This window comes from Desmodus rotundus, chromosome 1 (assembly GCF_022682495.2).
Source record: "Desmodus rotundus isolate HL8 chromosome 1, HLdesRot8A.1, whole genome shotgun sequence".
Classification (NCBI taxonomy): Eukaryota; Metazoa; Chordata; class Mammalia; order Chiroptera; family Phyllostomidae; genus Desmodus; species Desmodus rotundus.
This window is the reverse complement of record NC_071387.1, coordinates 187,718,660-187,737,202: the sequence shown is the minus strand read 5'-3', so window position 1 is coordinate 187,737,202 and position 18,543 is coordinate 187,718,660. Positions and strand designations below refer to the sequence as shown.

The 18,543-nt window shown below is 41.8% G+C and overlaps 1 long non-coding RNA gene across 1 annotated transcript in view; it reads left to right on the top strand.

Annotated features, from left to right (window-relative positions):
* Positions 1-16,887: 16,887 nt before the first annotated feature.
* The window catches only part of LOC128779536 (uncharacterized), a 46,700-nt gene continuing 45,044 nt past the window's right edge, over positions 16,888-18,543 (top strand). The window contains exon 1 of the long non-coding RNA XR_008425565.2: positions 16,888-17,132. This is a non-coding gene — a long non-coding RNA (uncharacterized lncRNA). The remainder of the gene's footprint in view (positions 17,133-18,543) is intronic.

The window sequence follows — 18,543 nt, the reverse complement described above, 5'->3', positions numbered from 1 at the left end:
TGGATAAAATGAGTTAGAGCTTGGTCACCTTGGAGAAAATAGAGTCACTCCCTAATGATTTTCTTAATATATAGAAAGAGTATATTAAGGGAACTACCAAAGCTGAGAATCATTTATCTTTATCTTCATCCCACCCCACCCTGACAAGGACATGAAACAAGACCACTAAATCATCACAGTACAGACTTCAGTTAAGCATCAGTAACTTTGGAGGATTGATTATTCACGAATAAGAATAGGAAACAATGCGGAAGTCTCAGCTTTCTCAGCGTAGAGATGTAACATGCTTTTGATAGGCTCTTTTACATTCCAGTTGTAAATATACCATATTTGGTGACATGAACTAAAATCAGATGGCATCATCCTAAAAATTCAATTGTCTGTGCAGGCTACATTTTTACTTCAAATGATCCCGTCTCAGAAAACTCTGTACCATACACCTACTAAAGGAGGTTGTTACGAGGTGAAAGCATGTGTTCCTCCAAAATTCGTATGTTGAAACCTAATCCCCAAAAAGATGTTTGGAGGTGGGTCCTTTGGAAGGCAATTAGGCCATAAGGTGGGGCCCTCATAAATCGAATCAGTGCCCTTGTAAGTGGAGACATGAGAGAGATGATCTTTTTCCATCTGTGAGGACACAGCAAGAAGGGAGCCATTTGCAAACCAGGAAGAGAGCTCTCCCCAGGAACTGAAGTGTCTGGTACATTGATCTTGGAATTCTCAACTTCCAGAACTGTGACAAATAAATGTTTTTTTTTTTAATCCACACAGTCAATAGTATTCTGTTACAGCAGCTTGAATGGGCTTAGAAAGAGGCTAAAACCAGTATCTCTTTAATGTTGAAAGTAGAGTTCCAACCCCTCAAATGGCCTTTCCTTTAGCACAGAAGGAAATGTGCTAAATAATTTTGATGACTTTTCTCTTCTAATAGCTTGACAGAATAGAAACATTTAATTAATTTTGAAAGACCCAATGAGCTGTGCAGTGTGTAAAAAATCATAATACCAAGACTTTTTCAGCAACTCTCTCAAATGTAGATGGAAAATTATGTCAATTTTGTCAAGTTCTGATACAAAGACAGAAGTAACCCCAATTCTAGTCATCTGCATTACTTATTTGCATTTCCACTAGGACTAGCTACAATAGCAAAATGGAAACAAGATAGAAGCATCAGAAAGCTAATATTTGTGCCTTTGGATCCTACCTCAAACTTACTGAATCAGAAACTCTGGGAGAGGAATCCAGTATCTGTGCTTTAACAAGTTCTCTAGATAATTCTGGTACAAGCCAAAGTCCACGAGCACAGACCTAGAGAAGTTTACACCTAGAGAGAAGGAGAAGGAACTACTGGTGGAAGGAAGAGGAGAACAGTCAAGGGAGGGCATTGTTTTCTAAAGTGGGAAATATTTTTGACATGTCTGCACACAAGGAAGAAAAGAATCAGTTTTTAAAAAGAAGGGACTGGATATGTAGGGGGGGCAGGGAAGATAAATATTGGAGCCAACTCGGGAGAACCAGAAAGTAGATGGTGACTATTTTGAGATATAAAAACAGACAAGCAGCCTAAGAATTATATCCCAGTGTTGGTACCCACCTATCCATTAGGCAAAGCAAAGATGATAGCAGACTTTTTTTTGACAAGCTTGCCTCTAACACTTCAACCACTGCCTCCTTCAAGAAGCTCCATATTTCCAGTACTTGGCTATTGTAAATTGTGCTGCTATGAACGTTGGGGTGCATAGGTTCTTTTGGATGGGTGTTTCAGGGTTCTTAGGGTATAATCCCAGCAGCAGACTTGCTGGGTCAAAGAGCAGTTCCATTTTAGTTTTCTGAGGAAATTCCATACTGTTTTCCACAGCGGCCACACCAGTCTGCATTCCCACCAATAGTGCACTAGGGTTCCCTTTTCTCCTCATCCTCTCCAACATTTGTTTGTTGATTTGTTTATGTTGGCCACTCTAACCAGAGTGGATCAAAAAATTATGGTACACTTACCCAATGGAATTCTACACAACAGAGAGAAAGAAGGAGCTTATACCCTTTGCATGGCATGGATGGAACTGGAGAGCATTATGCTAAGTGAAATAAACCAGGCAGTGAGGGACAAATACCATATGTTCTCACCTTTAACTGGAACATAATCAACAAAAGAATAAAAGCAAACAAAATATAACCAGAGACATTGAAATTAAGAACATTGTAACAATAGCCACAGGGGAGTGGGGAGGGGATAGTGGAGAGAGGGGTCTATAGGAGCTACTATAAAGGACACAAAAACAAAATCAAGGAGGAGGATAGAGGTGGGGGAAGGAGGTGGGACTGGCTGGGGTGGGGTGGAGGGAAGGGGAGGAAATGCAGACAATTGTAACTGAATAAAAATAAATTAATTAAAAAAAAGAAGCTCCATATTTTGATTTAATAAGGGACTAACATCTTCAGTTTCAAGCATTTCATTTCATCTGAGTTTTAAAGTCTAGGCAGGCCCATTGCCGGTGAACAGTCCCGCTAGACCAGGTCTCAGGGCTGCTGTGATGTGTGAGCTCAACTCCACTGTGCTACAGCACTGAGCTCAGGCATTTGTCTCCACACGGGACATTCTCCATACATGGGCCATGTGAGCAACAGTACTCAGAGTCATGACCCAGAGGGGATGGGAACAGCAGAATTTTCCTGTATTTTTCTAGGACAGGGGCAAAATGACAGGGGATGTCTGGGACATTTTCCAGACAAAGTAGGTACGAGATGCTTACCCAGTGGCTTCAATAAAATAAAAAGAATTCCATCTTCTGGGGTGATTCAAAATGTCAAATACAGACAAAATTTTAAAGGGGGAAAAAAGAGGTTTGTCTGGTGGGGCTACTGGTTACGACAGCCACCATTGGTGACGTTTACTTTGTTTTTCTCCAGTTGAGCTGGTCTGCACAGACCTGGCACACACAGGCAAGAGACAGTAGCAAAACAAGTGTCTGTGCAGAGTCCTACAGGGAGATTCAAAGATTTTTTAACTCTCAATAACCCCAACTTGACTTTCTCTTAAAAACATGGTGCTAAATCGTTGTGGTTAAAACCTTCGGTTGACAGCCTTTAATAAAGAAGTCCAGACACTGGAAACCCAAAAATAAATAGAACTATGAGCCAAATGGCATTCTCCTTTGAAAGTTGCTTTTGAAAACCCAAGGGACCACCACTAACAATACAGGGAAAGCAAGCAAGTAATTTCCTTTCTAGAGTATTTTAGAATGTCTACCAGAATTGACCATGGAGGGCAAATTAGTGCCACATCAAGGCATTAATCCACATCAGCAATTAGTCAGTCTCCCCCAAGTTCTGTCTGGTAGGAATTTCTGTTTACTACAAGCTGGGAGGAGGTGTGAGAGTTGTAAAAAGAGTCCTTATTCCCAGCACCAACCCAGGCACTGTCCAGTTTAAACTGACACTAATTTTCTTCTTTCCCTTTCTTATCCCACTTCAGGGAAATGGAGGTCAAGCCTGGAGGCTATGCGTGAAAAAAATGAAGAAATCCATGCATCCCATGTGTATCTGTGTCTCACTGAAAGAGCACATCTTGAGGGGAAAACCAAGATGGAGGCATAGGTAGACACACTGCGCCTCTTCGCACAACCAAAAGAAGGACAACAGCAATTTAAAAACAAAAAACAACAAGAACTGACAGAAAATCAAACCGCACAAAAGTCCGACAACCAAGGAGATAAAGAAAAAACATTCATCCAGACCAGTAGGAGGGGTGGAGACAGGCAACCAGAGCGGTCGGGACCGTGGCAACGCAGCAGGACCCAGAGACTGCAGATTGTGGGACGAATGGGGCAGGCAGTGCGACCGCTAGCAGACCGTGCGGCCCCACATTCATGCATAGATAAACCAGGATGAACGGTGAGGGAACAAAGCAGACTGCGCAACCCAGGGCTGCAGGGGAAATAAAGCCTCAAACCTCTGATTGAAAACACCCATGGGGGTTGAGGAGGCAGCAGGAGAAACTCCCAGCCTCACAGGAGAGTTTGTTGGAGAGACCCACAGGGGCCTAGAACGTGCACAAGCCCACCCACTTGGGAATCAGCACTAGAGGGGCCCATTTGATTGTGAGTAGCAGAGGGAGGGACTGAAATACCGCAGAGAGTGGAGCAAGTGCCATCGCTCTCTCTCAGCCCCTCCCCAACATACAGCATCACAGCACAGCCACCGGCGTTATCCCGCCCCAGTGAACACCTAAGGCTCCGCCCCTTTATGTAACAGGCGTGCCAAGAAAAAAAAAAATGTCCCAAATGAAAGAACAGATCAAAGCCCCAGAAATAATTCAACTAAGCAGTGAACAGATAGCCAACCTATCAGATGCACAGTTCAAAACACTGGTAATTAGGATGCTCACAGAATTGGTTGAATTTGGTCACAAATTAGATGAAAAAATGAAGGCTATGCTAAGAGAAACAAAGGAAAATGTACAGGGAACCAATAGTGATGGGAAGGAAACTGGGACTCAAATCAACAGTGTGGACCACAAGGAAGAAAGAAACATCCAACCAGAAAAGAGTGAAGAAACAGGAATTCAAAAAAATGAGGAGAGGCTTAGGAACCTCCAGGACATCTTTAAATGTTCCTACATCTGAATTATGGGGGTACGAGAAGGAGAAGAGGAAAAGCAAAAAATTGAAAACCTATTTGAACAAATAATGAAGGAGAACTTCCCTAACCTGGCAAAGGAAATAGACTTCCAGGAAGTCCAGGAAGCTCAGAGAGTCCCAAAGAAGCTGGACCCAAGGAGGAACACACCAAGGCACATCATAATTACATTACCCAAGATTAAGCAGAAGGAGAGAATCTTAGAAGCAGCAAGGGATAAAGACACAGTTACCTATAAAGGAGTTTCCATAAGACTGTCAGCTGATTTCTCAAAAGAGACCTTACAGGCAAGAAGGGGCTGGCAAGAAGTATTCCAAGTCATGAAAGGCAAGGACCTACACCCAAGATTGCTCTATCCAGCAAAGCTGTCATTTAGAATGGAAGGACAGATAAAGTGCTTCTCAGATAAGGTCAAGTTCAAGGAGTTCATCATCACCAAGCCCTTATTACATGAAATGCTAAAGGGATTTATCTAAGAAAAAGAAGATAAAAAATAGGAACAGTAAAAATGACAGCAAACTCACAGTTATTAACAACCACACCTAAAACAAAAACAAAAGCAAACTAAGCAAACAACTAGAACAGGAACAGAACCACAGAAATGGAGATCACATGGAGGGTTATCAACAGGGGAGTAGGAAGGGGAGAGGGGGGGAAAGGTACAGAGAATAAGAAGCATAAATGGTAGGTAGGAAAGAGACAGGGGAAGGGTAAGAATAGTAGAGGAAATGTAGAAGCCAAAGAACTTATATGTATGACCCATGGACATGAACTATTGGGGGGGAATGTGGGAGGGAGGGGGTGGGCAGGATGGAGTGGAGTGAAGGGGGGAAATGGGATAACTGTAATAGCATAATCAATAAATATATTTTAAAAATAAAATAAAATGCAGGTTATGTCATGCATATGTAGAAAGAAAGAAAGAAAGAAAGAAAGAAAGAAAGAAAGAAAGAAAGAAAGAAAGAAAGAAAGAAAGAAAGAAAGAAAGAAAGAAAGAAAGAAAAAGCACATCTTTACTTCTTTTCCTCTTTCTCCATCTGACCGTGCAGGAAACCGACTGGGCGTGGTGTCAGAAATCAATGTTTCTGTGGGGCGGGACTGTTCAGTACAGAAGAGCTTCTTTCATTGCCAATGTTCACGAAAATGAACCACCACTGATTTTATTTTCTAGGAGGAAATTGAGTGTTTTCTGCCAGGCATTAAAATGTCATAAAATTAATTTACTGAATCATGGCTAATTTGGATGGAGATCAGATAGGGTAGAAGAGGACAGGATGGGAGGAGGTGGGATGGGAGAGGATAGGTTGGGATAAGATGGGATGGGATGGGATGGGATGGGATGGGATAGGATAAGACAGGACAGGATACAAACTATCAGAACAAATCACAGAAAACGGGGAGGGCGTGCTGGTCTGTGAAATTCTATTTAAGTCTGGGGTGCAGGTGTGTGTGCACATACACAAGTGCAGCTGTGTGCCAAGTGCAAAATGAATCTTTCATAATCAAGTTTGGACACTACTGTAGTAGAAATGCGACCTTCACCTAAACCCCAGCGGGTGCCAGTTTTCCCCTATAAATAAAGAGCTGTTCTCATTGGCTTCGCTTGTCAGCAAAATGCTCACTGAGTGGTGTTTGAAGGCAGGGGCAGGCCCAACCTCACCGGACAAGGCGTCCCTAACACGTGACACTCTGAAGCTTGCCGCTGGGATGCTGTGGGGACACGTGTTCTGGAGCTGAGGGGAGAGGAAAGCAGAACAGTGTGGCGTATCTCCAAGGTCTCTCAGAAATAATGTGTCTCGGCCTCCCCACACCTCACTCACCCAACACGGGCAAGCACCCAAACACCCAGCCTCGGTCCAGCCTCCGAAGACCACTCATCAATAAACTAGTGAGCCCCGGAGTTTGCATTTTCAGTTTCAAGTGATGTTTTAAGAAATCACTTAAGTATTACTTTCCAAGAAAATGGTTACAAGAGGCTCAAATACAAATGCCCCCATTTATATTTCATCTTCAATCAAGGCAAAAAGGACAGGGATAAAAATTTTCCTTTCCATGCAGGAGATTCCAACCCCTGAATTTTTCTACCACAAGTTGAAAAAATGTCCTGGTCAAGCAGCGTGACTCTGCCCTCACTGCCCCCAAATGGCTCTCCTTGTGAGTCCAGCTCCTGTTAGCTCGCTGGGTGTGAACTGGGGTCACTCCCATTTGCACAGAATGTGGACAACATTGCTTTTTATTCTGGCAATAAATCATATTGAGAAGTTGCTTGTTTTCTTTTCCCTTGGAATTATCTCAAGATAATTTTATTTTGGAAATAAAAGTCAAAATATTTAAACTTTCTTTTTCCTCTGCACTGACAGTAACAGAATTTGGAGGCCTTAAAAAAGTAAAAAGCTAAGGGTTTTACAAGAAATATCTGTCATGTTCAGGGAACATCAAAGCATCTTAGTGTGTGTTTAATAAATTCATATCAATAAAACCTGTATTTTAAAGTTCCATTTGATGAAGTACAGGCTACCCAAGAGATAAAAAGTTCAAAAAATCTTTCAGAAGAAGGAGACTTTGTACAATCCCATTTGACAGTATACTTAAAAAATAAACTGGGCAATTATTCCCCTTTGTATTTTGCTTTTGGTGGGTCAGCATTTAGTGACCAAGGAATCCAGGCATATTCCTTTGAACTTAGACCTAAGTTCAAAGTTACTTTCTTTCTTACTGTATGCATGATACATTCATTCTCACTGCACTCATTTTGTATGTTCCAGCATAGTACGTACTTAAAAGTGTAAAGTTACTAAACAAATTAAAGGAGCTCCATGTGTCTAATTTAACATTTTTCCAGCTATAAAAAAAGTGTGAAACCACAATGAAAGTGTCTGATGAATAAAAATTGATGGGCCAAGTGCACATTTTGTCCTCTCTGTTCCAGAAGGAAACATTACCCATACATAAGGAACTCATACCTACAGAAATTGTATTCATTCTGGTATCTTTAAACTAAGAATCCTTCAGAAGTAAGCACAGATTACAAATTCTCAAAAGCTTTTTTTCCTACACCCCATTCTCCAGAAGCAAAGACAAAGAGGCAAGGAGATGGTTGACTAAGAGTGTGGATATTCATTCTGTGAAACTTTTCATGATAAATAAGAAAGTTCTGCCTTAAAAGTCTAGTATCCACCTATCAAAATATTAGGAACCCTGAGAACAGGACAGCAGGGTCCGGACTTTCTCTCACACCCCAAGGGAGGACTCCACTGGGGACAAGGGAGCGGACCACAAAATCCCTTCCAGATTATTCCTGTGACACCAGAGGAGAGTTTTCATGACCAGCTGTTAGTCTTAACATGTCGATGTGGCAAGACCGCACGACCCAGTTATTCAGTCCAAAGCTGGGCTAGGTGAACGTATTTTGTAGACATGGCTGACTCAGCAGTCAGTTAACTTTAAAGAAAGGAAATCAACCTTGACGATGTGAGGGAACCTCACCCAATCCCCTGAATGCCTTAAGTGTACACTGAATTTTCTCAGTGGAAGAAGAAATTTCTCCTGTAGGTTGCAATATTCGTTCCTGCCAGAGAGTTTCCAGACAGTTCTCCTTGATGGCCTGCCTGCCTTAGTGATGTCTCACTTGCCAGCCCTCAGAAGCACTGGTTCTGCTTATTTGGTAGAACCCTGACTCATAGATCTGTCAACAGGTCTGCAGAGGTATCAGCCTAAGTTCATCTGGGAACATAGGGCCCCGTCAAACCCTAAATTTTAGCAGTTGACATAACATAAAACATTGATCTTGTAAATTGTGGAGCACAGAGCAGCAGACCTTTAAAATGATTGTCTGCTGTGTCCTTAAAAGCTCTTAGAAAGTGAGAGTTAGTGAGAATATACCCTATTATACAACCAATTAATCCTACTTTCTGTCGAGTTGGAGAGACACTGGACACTGGCGTTTGCACTAGTTAAGTTTCTATTGTTGTCAGATGGTTGCAGCCTTTCAAGGAAGAGAGAAACCCACGTGGTTTCTGAAATGTTACCAAAACCAAAGTCATCTAAAATAAGAATGACTTGATGAATGTTAAAATGAAGTTGAAATTGGTCTTGTTGCATTTCCTAAATTGCAGCTCTTCTGATAATTGTACCTTACCTTCCTTATTCCAGTAGTTTCCTGGAAGGTTGGTTTTATTTTTTTAATCCACATCTATGAAAGAATTTTTATTCTAAATTTTTCATGCCAACTATCACTGATGAGCCTTAACACCACAAAAGACTACATATTTTCTGCCTCTTACATTCCTCTTTTGCCAAAATAGGCCCCTATGGCTGGGTGGTTTTATTTTGTTCCATCATAAGAGAGTTTAATATAAGCTTGTCAAAAAAGAGACAGCAGTGGCAGTGAAATTAAAAGTGATACCAATTAACGTATTTATAGAACACCACGCACGAACATGCAACAGATGGGGAGAGAACATTTATACATCGCAGCACACCAGCTTCAGCAATAGTCAGTTTTTCACAAAGGCTGTGCCTCTGACATATTAGTACGAGAAAAATCTCACAGATCTACAGAGCATAAAATGGGGTCCTTTTTCCTGCCACCTGACTTTCCTTGGGCCATACCTGCAACCTGGGAGGAAGTGTCACTGCGTAAAAGTCATCAGAGGATGGACTGGCTAACACCCTCCCAGTTCCCCACCTGCTGGAGAACATGTGGGAGATGAAGTACCAAGCCCCCTGACCCCTCCACTTAGTGTGGCAATGGAAAGATCACTTGTCCCTGTCCCCCCAGACACGAAGAGAGACATTTACAAAACGTTCGTAGACAGGGCTCCTCTTTTCTGCCTCTCTCTCTCTGTCATAGCTTCTTCCTTCACCTTAATCCTGCTCTTCAGAAAACTCTGTCTTTCATTGAGGTTAACATGTCACCTACCGTGTGCTCTCAGGGTTTTAGAAAGCTTCGGCGGCCTCTAGCTTGGAATCTGTTCCTTCCTGAAGGGATTTCTGGCATCAGCAGGTGTGGGGGAGAGTAAGAAGGCATTTTAAGACTGCAGGGTGCTCCCAGGTTCCTAAATGACATGCTTGAGCAGCTGCTCCCTGCGTGATTCCTGTCACTCTGAAGCTGCAACGGAGGGAGAGGCGGCTCCCTGGAGAGTGAAGGGCTGTCTCTCCATACCGTAGGCCCATTCAGAAGGAGGGGGAGAGGGAATGGCGGTGGATGCACTGGACAAAGCAAGCTATTACCTCTCTCTGTGTACAGGCTCTTAAGCACCACATATGCTACAGACTGAATGTCTGCGTCCTCCTAAAATTCCCATGGTGACACCGAATCCCCAAGGCGATAGTATTTGGAGGTGGGTATTTTGGAAGGCAATTTAGGTCATGAGGGCAGAGCCCTCAAATGAGTTCAGTACCCTTGTAAGAGAGACCCCAGAGTGCTCCCTTGACCCTTGTAAGGACACAACAAAAAGACAGCCATCTGTGAACCAGGGATCGGGCTCTTGGCAGACACCAAATCTGCCAGCTCCTTGATCTTGGACTTCCCAGCCTCCAGAACTGCGAGGAATAAATTTCTCTTCTTTACAAGCCCTCAGTGCACCCAACGGGTGTTCTGTGGGAGCACTGCAAATGGACTGAGGCAACATACTAGTTGGTTTCTTAAATGACCAAGGCTTCCCATGTGCCAGAAAATATACATGCTAAAAGTCCAATTACAGGACTGTGGATTCTGGCTGTGACACAGTAGCTTAAAGAAAACTAAAGACAAACTCAAAAGAACAGATATAGTCTTTGTTTTTAACTGTTTAACAGTATGGGAGAGCTGCCAAGACAACCAGGCAGAATTTGGGTGCTAGATCCAAGAAAAAAGGAAAACCTACAAGGTAACCCAAATTTCTGCATTCCAATTCATCTGCAGGATATGTGCCAATTCTTGGTACTAGACTGGAGGTTGAGAAGCTGGACAGAGGGCAGCTGCTAAGGGGCAGAGAAGGCAGCAGAGCTTGAATCAATTTTTCGGGGCTAGGAAGACAACACAGGAGTTGAGACTACAAAAGCAGACTGGAGAAGCCAAGATACCAAAGGGAAGCAGGACACCAAGAATGAGCCCAATGCTCAGCAGCGGTTTCCTGGTCGGGAATAAGACTGCAACACAAAAATGCATAGGAATAAAGAACAACATATGATAAATTTATATAAATGTAAATGAATATCGATTGTATAAAACTAATAGCATTGGCTTTGGAGATGAGATTTAAATATATATAAAATTAAACTGCACGTCAAAAATAACAAGTGGAGGGGGGTAAATAAAACTTTTTTATAATAGACTTGAACAAGTCAAGCATAATTGTTTTAATCTCTAAGATAACTTCCAAACAAATAGCATAAGAACATCCTTCTTAAAAAAAAACACAATAGAGAGAAAAATAGAATAATTAAAAAATAATAGCTGATTAATCCAAAAGAGATGAAGAAGAAAAAAAAAACAGAAAAATAACAAAGATGTAAAACAAGCATAAGAAATAAGATGGTAGATTAAAAGCTTACCTATTAATAATTACATAAATTATAAATGGTCTAACTGGTATAAATACAAGACTACCAGACTGTGTAAAATAACGAAATGCTGTTTACAATGTACACGTGTTAAGTATAAAAAGACACAAAGGCTCAAAGTAAAAGGATGGAAAGTACGTACCATGCAAACGTCGCAGTAAATCTCCGTAACCACAGTAACATCAGACGTGGTACAGTTTAAGGCAAGAAACAGCACCAGGGTTAAAGCAGAACATTTCATTACAACAAAAGTGCTAATCCACCAAGAAAATATAACAATGTAAATTTGTATGTCTAATACCATTGAGTAAAAATTAAAACTTTTAAAGCTAAAAGGAAAAATAGAGAAGGCCACAATACAGTGGAAGACTTTAACACACTTTTTTAGTAACTGGTAAAATTGGGGGTGGGGCGGGAATCAGTAAGGACGTACAGACATGAATGGCGAGGATGTAATAAATGTAAATATCACAATTAGGGTTGGCCTAATTGATATAGAGGGAGCAAGGTATCCCCTAATGGAAGAATACACATTGTTTTCCAGGTACTTGGAATATCTACTAAAATGAATCACATGCTGGGTCACAAATCAAATGCCAACAAATAGAAGAAATTGAAATAAATTTGAGTGTGTCCTCTGGCCACAGTAGAATTAGACTAGCTATCCATGACAAAAAGATGAACAGAATAGTCCCACCGCTTGGAAACTGAAGTTTTAAAAGCCGATGAAGTATATGCAGAGCCTCCCACATCTGGACCCAAACATTTATTTTCTCGGCTGCTCCTGCCATTAGTTTTCTCACCATCTCCTGCCAGGAGCCTTCTTGCCTGAAGTTACACCCCTACCCCAGGAACGTTTTGTATCTAGTGGCACACAGGTACAAGAGGCTTTGTCTTCATCAGACACCCCTGAAGTTCCATCCCAGGTCCAGAGCCCCGCAGGAGACTGGCTAAGATCTCTGCTCCACCTCCCTCACACCGGGGTGGGTATTGAAAGCACGCTCCAAAAAATCTTCTGCATACAGCTCTCTGCCTCAGAATCTGGTTCCCAGGGATCCAACTGAAGATAACAACTAGGGATCCAAGAACAAATTATAATGGCAACTGAAAAATATTTTTAGTCAATAATGAAAATGATAATGAAAATATGATATGTCAAATTTTGAGAGATGTAGCTAAAGCAATGTTTAGAGAGAATTGTGTATCTTTAAAAATGTTAGAAAAATCAATGACCTAAACAGGGGTGTCCAACCCATGGCCCGCAGGCCGCATGCGGGCCAGGATGGATATGAATGCAGCCCAGCACAAAATCGTAAATTTCCTTAAAACATTATGAGATTTTTTTTGTGATTACATGTCACAATGTATTAAATGTGTGGCCCAAGAAAATGCTGCTTCTTCCAGTGTGGCCCAGAGATGTCAAAAGGTTGGATATCCCTGGTAGAGTTCATTCAGGAAGTTAGAAGAGAAGAAACAAGACTGAAAGAACAGTGAAGGGGAAAAAATCAGAAAATAAGGTACTGTGGGGTCAATGGACATGGCCCTTCCCCTCCCATGATCTGGGCCACCCCCCCACCCACGCACCGCCACCCAGGGCCAGAAGGAATGTATATTTTTTGGAAATGTATTATAACTTCCTCATTATCACCTTCTGGGAGTGGCTTCCCTTCCTGTGACTACTTCTTGATCTTTTCTTTACACTGAGATAAAGTAGTTTAGATTTACACATGGGACACATGCCTCCTTGTCTGGGACCCCTTAAAACAAGACTCAGGCACAGGGGGGAGCGGTCCTGCTTGCCAACCCGCCGTCAGAGCTCCCTGTAATGTGAGTAGTCACGGCAATGTCTACTCCACCCAGTCCTCCTTGTGGATTTCCCAGCTTATTGGAATGAACAGTCAAGATCCCCAGGCTTGGCCTCCTGTGTTACAAGTACAATAGGTACTATCAGCAAAATTAATAACCTTCTAATGAAGTCGACTGAAAGAAAAATGTTACAAAATATAAATAGGAGTGGGAAAGGAATATCATTTCTAATCTTACAGGTATATAAAAGATCTGAAGAGAAAATATTTATTCCAAAAGTATTTTTTGATAATGTGGATGAAAGGACAGATTCTTTTTTAAAAAAACACCTAAAACTGACACTGTAATAAAAAGTAAATCTGAATAGTAAAATTTCTAATAGAGAAATTAAAACTGTACTCATAATGCTAACCCCATGAGGATGATCTCCAGCTGTTAGAGAAAACCAGAGCCAGGCAATGGTTAGAACAAATTTTATTCAGGAACTACTGCAAATGAGGAAAAAAGATTTCAGTATAGAACTGAGCTCAATTCCAAATACAGTGAAGACATCTGGGGATTTGATTTTTTACAAAAAGGGCACATCGGTGAGGAAAGAATGAACTTTTCAATAAACTGTACTGGAGCAACTAGAAATCTATATGGCAAGAAAATAAATAGTAAATCTCTATCTCACACCAAACATAATAATCAACTCCAGGAGAACTATAGCTGTAAAGGTAGGTAGAAAGGAAAAAAAAAGATTCTAAGGAAGACAAAAAGGAGACTATCTTTATAACTTGGGGTATGTAAAGAAAAAATAATGTTTAAGAAGACAAAACAGCAATAACCATATGTAAAATGATGAATAAAATTGACTAAATGTGAAAGTAATAATTTCAGGTCTTCAAAAAGATACCACTAAGAAAGTGAAAAGGCAAACAGAATGGAGAAAAATATTAAAAATACAAATATCCAACAAAAGACTCATATTAGGTGTATTTTAAAACTCCTACATGTTAATGGGGGCGGGGGAGGTGGCCATTTAGCCCTGGCTGGTGTGGCTCAGTGGATTGAGCTCGGCCTGCAAACCAAAGGATCGCCACTTCAATTCCCAGTCTAGGGCATATACCTGGGTTGTGGGCCAGATCCCCAGTAGGGGGCACACGAGAGGCAACCACACATTTAATGTTTCTCTCCCTCTCTTTCTCCCTCCCTTCCCCTCTCTAAAAAAAATAATAAATAAGTATTTTTTTTTGAAAATGCCATTTAATAGAAAGATAGGCAATAGACTTGAGCAGGCACTTTGCAAAAAAAACCATCCAAATGGCCATCAAACATATGAGAAGTTGTTTATTATTAGTCATCAAGCAAATACAAACTAAAACCACAATGAAATAATATCACTTACACACCCACCAGAACAGCCACTTTGGATGAGGATATCAAGCAACTGAATTTTCCCTGGACTGCTGTTGGTAATGTAAATTAGTACAGCCAATTGAAAAGAGTTTGGGTTAAACTGACCATATGCTTCCTCCATGACTAGCAATTCTACTCCCAAGTATAATCCCCAAAGACAATGAGCACATGTGTTCCAAAAGACATGTACAAGAATGTTCATAGTAGCACTTTGCTTAGTCACCAGAAACTGGGAACAGCTCACAAGTCCATCAACAGTAAATGAATAGTGGTTTGTTCATATACAGAAACGGTATGTGGCAATGAGAGTGAACAAACCTACTACATGTAACAGTATAAATGAGTCTCATGGACAAATATTGACTAAAAGAAACCAGACACCAGAGAGTACTGTATGACTTCATTTATATAAAGTTCAAAAACTTGCAAAACCAACAATCACTGATTGAAGTCAGGACATTGGTTACCTTGAGGAGAGGATTTTCTGAGAAGGGTCCAGGAAGGCTTCTGAGTTGCCAGTAATATCTGGCATCTTTGCTGGATGTCATTTATAATTCGTGTTCACATTGTGAAAATCAATACATAGTTTCCTTATTTTTGTTATCTTTTAATTAAACATGCACATTTACTATTATATGAGAGCAATAATACACGGGGCGAGGGGGACAGTTATTTATTCAAAAACATATAGGTGTGTAGGACTAAGGGACTGATTTTGTCTAGGATTGCACTGGGAGTTTAAGAAGGCTAGAAAACTATCCAGACGCTCAAATGTCTTTCAAAGGCATTACACAACCTCATTGCGCATTGACAATAACCTCTTGTTGCTTTATGTCGCATTCTATTCTTTCCACTCAATTTTCTAAATGCCCTAAAGAAATGTACATAATACAATAAAGAAATTGTGCTGTGTTTTCCTGGCCATTTGACATCGCATCAAGGCTCAGGCTAAAAGGATTAGAATCTCATACCCCAGCCGTGTCCCCACTGTATCGCTGTCCCGGGAAGCACGACGACGTCGCAGAAGTGGAAACGAGCGTCTTGACTGTCTCCCCGAGGAACTCCGCAAAGATTCACTGTGACCTTGCAAAGGGCAGGCTTCCAGGTCAAAACCCCTCCGCAGGAAGCATCGGCCTCACCCCGATTGTTCAGCACAGACACGCAGATTACTCTACAGAAATGAGTTCTTCTTGTGAGCGGCTGGAAAACTAATGTTCAGAGGTGAGCGCAAGAAAAGGCAAGAGGTAACAGAATGGGAAAACGCTACAGAATTGGACTTTAGGCTCTGCTTCTAACCAGTTGTTGAGTGCTGGCGGGCTCATGGAACGCTATCAATACTTAAGTCTTTGCTAATAGATAGGATTGCATGGTCGCTAAGCCAGCCAAGCAGAATGTGTCTGCTGCAAACGTTCTTGAACTCTCTGGTGAAGGCTTTAAAGTGATTTTTTAAAATAATGATAAAATAAAATACTGAAAGGTGAAAACCCTGTCTTGATACCAGGGGTTCTAAAGCTGAACTACGTGTACTGGTGCCCTCCAGTGGATGGCATATGCCAATGCTTTGTTACACACACTGGAAAGCTAACCCGGGTATTGCAAAGCAGCCATTCTTCATTCACCCCCACGTAGCGAATCTGTGTTTTGAGAACCTACCATTGTATTCCCTCTGCTAGAGAGCCTCAACCAGGCAATCATACTGTTTAAGCCCGTGACTCCTGGTTCTTTGTTTTTCATGTATCAGTGAATAGAATACTGCACAGTAACAAACAGAATTCTTAAATGGAGCCCAAAACCAAGAGTGTTTTCAATCCATCAGTCAGATTGCCATAAACAGAAAGGAAATTTTTACTTCTCTTTTCCCAGGAAAACAGGATGTGATTTTTGATCAGAGGCATTTTAAATGGTTCTGGGCAAAATTTAAAACCTGCATCCAATTAATATGCTCTAGGAAAAAAATCTCCCTGTTTACTTCTCCCTGTGAGGGGACATTAGACAACTTCCAGTCTTAACACTGCTGAGCATGGTGTGGAGAACATGATGATAAATTTCCAGGTACTCAGGATCACATATAGAGTGCCTGCTTCCTCCTGCTCAGGTCCACAAACCAGTACCATCTTTAAACTTCTCATAATAGCTAAAGGGCAAACTGCACACTCGCTGAGAACATCCTGCCTGCTAACAGTGCTCTGAGCACGAGAAATACAATGGTGCCCCAAAATAGACACAACCATTGACCTCATGGAATAACTCCACAGAACAACCAGAACAATCTCAAAAAGTGTACGATAACCAGAAGTTTCCTATGAAGTTTGTGTGAAAGCCCTTCCAACTTTCAGTTTTAAAAAGGTCTCATTAATTGTGCATCCAAGGGGACAGGACTTGGCGGTGGGGGTGGGGGTCAGTCCAAGGCTTTTAATTATCATTATTATTTAAGGTTGGTTCTGTATGTTAGTGGTCACTGCCATCTAATACTTAAAGGATGCCAATGGAAAAGCAATGTATAACAGAAAAACAATCCTATATAACATAGATGTATTCTCAGTTTGGCTGTTAACCAAGTGAAAACAGAGATTGAGAAGCCCTAATAGTTTCCTGGAGAAGACAAGGAGAGATCTAACCAGAAGCACGAGTTGGAATCCCTTCGCTGGGTGAGTAAAGCATGGGAGATGCGGCCGCCAGAAAGAAACCTGTGACATTTGGGAAATCTAAGACATTTAGAAAAACTGAGGTCGGAAGATAGTTTGGTAAGTGGAAAATTATTCCCTTGGATCTTTCTTTTGGGCTGAATGGTGGGACAGGATTGATTTAGTTCCTAGGAAGTTTTTGTCTGTAGATTCTAGAGAGCTCCAGAGAGAAGGTCGGCTTGTTCACGAGCTCAAGAACGGTCAGCGACAGTGGCCGAGAAAGCTGGGTAATGCCCCATGTGGGACACAGGGACAGGGTGTGAGACAGTCATCAAGAGGATGCTCCACATGATGACTCATTCCCTTGTGTGGGCAACAAACTCTCACTCAAGGGAATTCAAAAATTGGCCTATTGTTTGAACAAATAAAATGCCCGGTTTGAGGGTAGATGCATTTATTGTTATGACTGTTTAAATCCAGTCCCTCAGCTTAAGTCACATTTGCTCTAATCACAAATAACAATAAAACCCAGCTCTAATGGCAGCTGTATTTTTATAAAGATATGATAGGGGGGTCCGCCCACAGGGCCCCCCCACCCCGGCCGTCAGGGATGAGAATAAGTCTACCAAGACATTATCTGCTTGGGGAGGAAAGGTGGCCAATCTCTCAAAGGAGAAGGGCCAAGAGCCTTTTCCTCAATGGACTTTTATTGGGTTCAATTTGCACAGGAACACAGGTAAAGCTCATCAATCATTGTCAGGCAGTAAGGATCAAATAACAGATAACAAACAAAGAACTATGAGGGCTTATTCTGAGTCAGGGTCAGTTAGCTAAAGAGCTATAAAATTTTGGGAAACAAACTCATTTCAGGCTTGGACCCTTAGCATTTAAATTGAGGGTATTAGCAAAGCAGGTTTCACAGGGTTTTATGCATTCTTTCTTAGGCCTGATGGCCCCAGGGAATCCTCCCTTTCCAGCACATGACTGCACTGCCCTCTGTCATTGTTTCAGGCTTAAATTGAGCAGGGGAAGTAAGGCAGCCAAGAGATTAAGAGACTTCTTGCAGACAGAATGAGGACTCAGGCTATCTCAAAGCCGAAGGGCGAGGGTCCATCACCCCCTTTTTCTATAGCCCCCCAAGTCCTTCCCTGTGGGCCTCTTCGTGACCATACCTATCTTAGGTCGTCCCTCCCTTGAGGAATCTTACCCATCATTAGCTAACTGGTCAGGCTCAGGGCCAAGCAGGGTGAAGTTAAGTGGGCAGAGGCGGCACCCCTGCCAGGGAGATAAGCTTTGTCTCCTTAGTGGCTTATGGTCCCAAGGTCTCTGACTCAGCCTTAGCCATGGGGGGTTTACAGCTTCTGAAACCAGGCAGGGCGGTTCCCAACAATATACCACTGGGCTTTGAGTTGGACAGAAACGCCTTGCAATGGAGATTCAGGGTCACTTCCAAGGCTGTGTGTCTTAAAGTCAGCCATCATTTAATTAGAAGGTTTCTCTTTTTTAATTTCAGAAGAATCGATGAGAGATC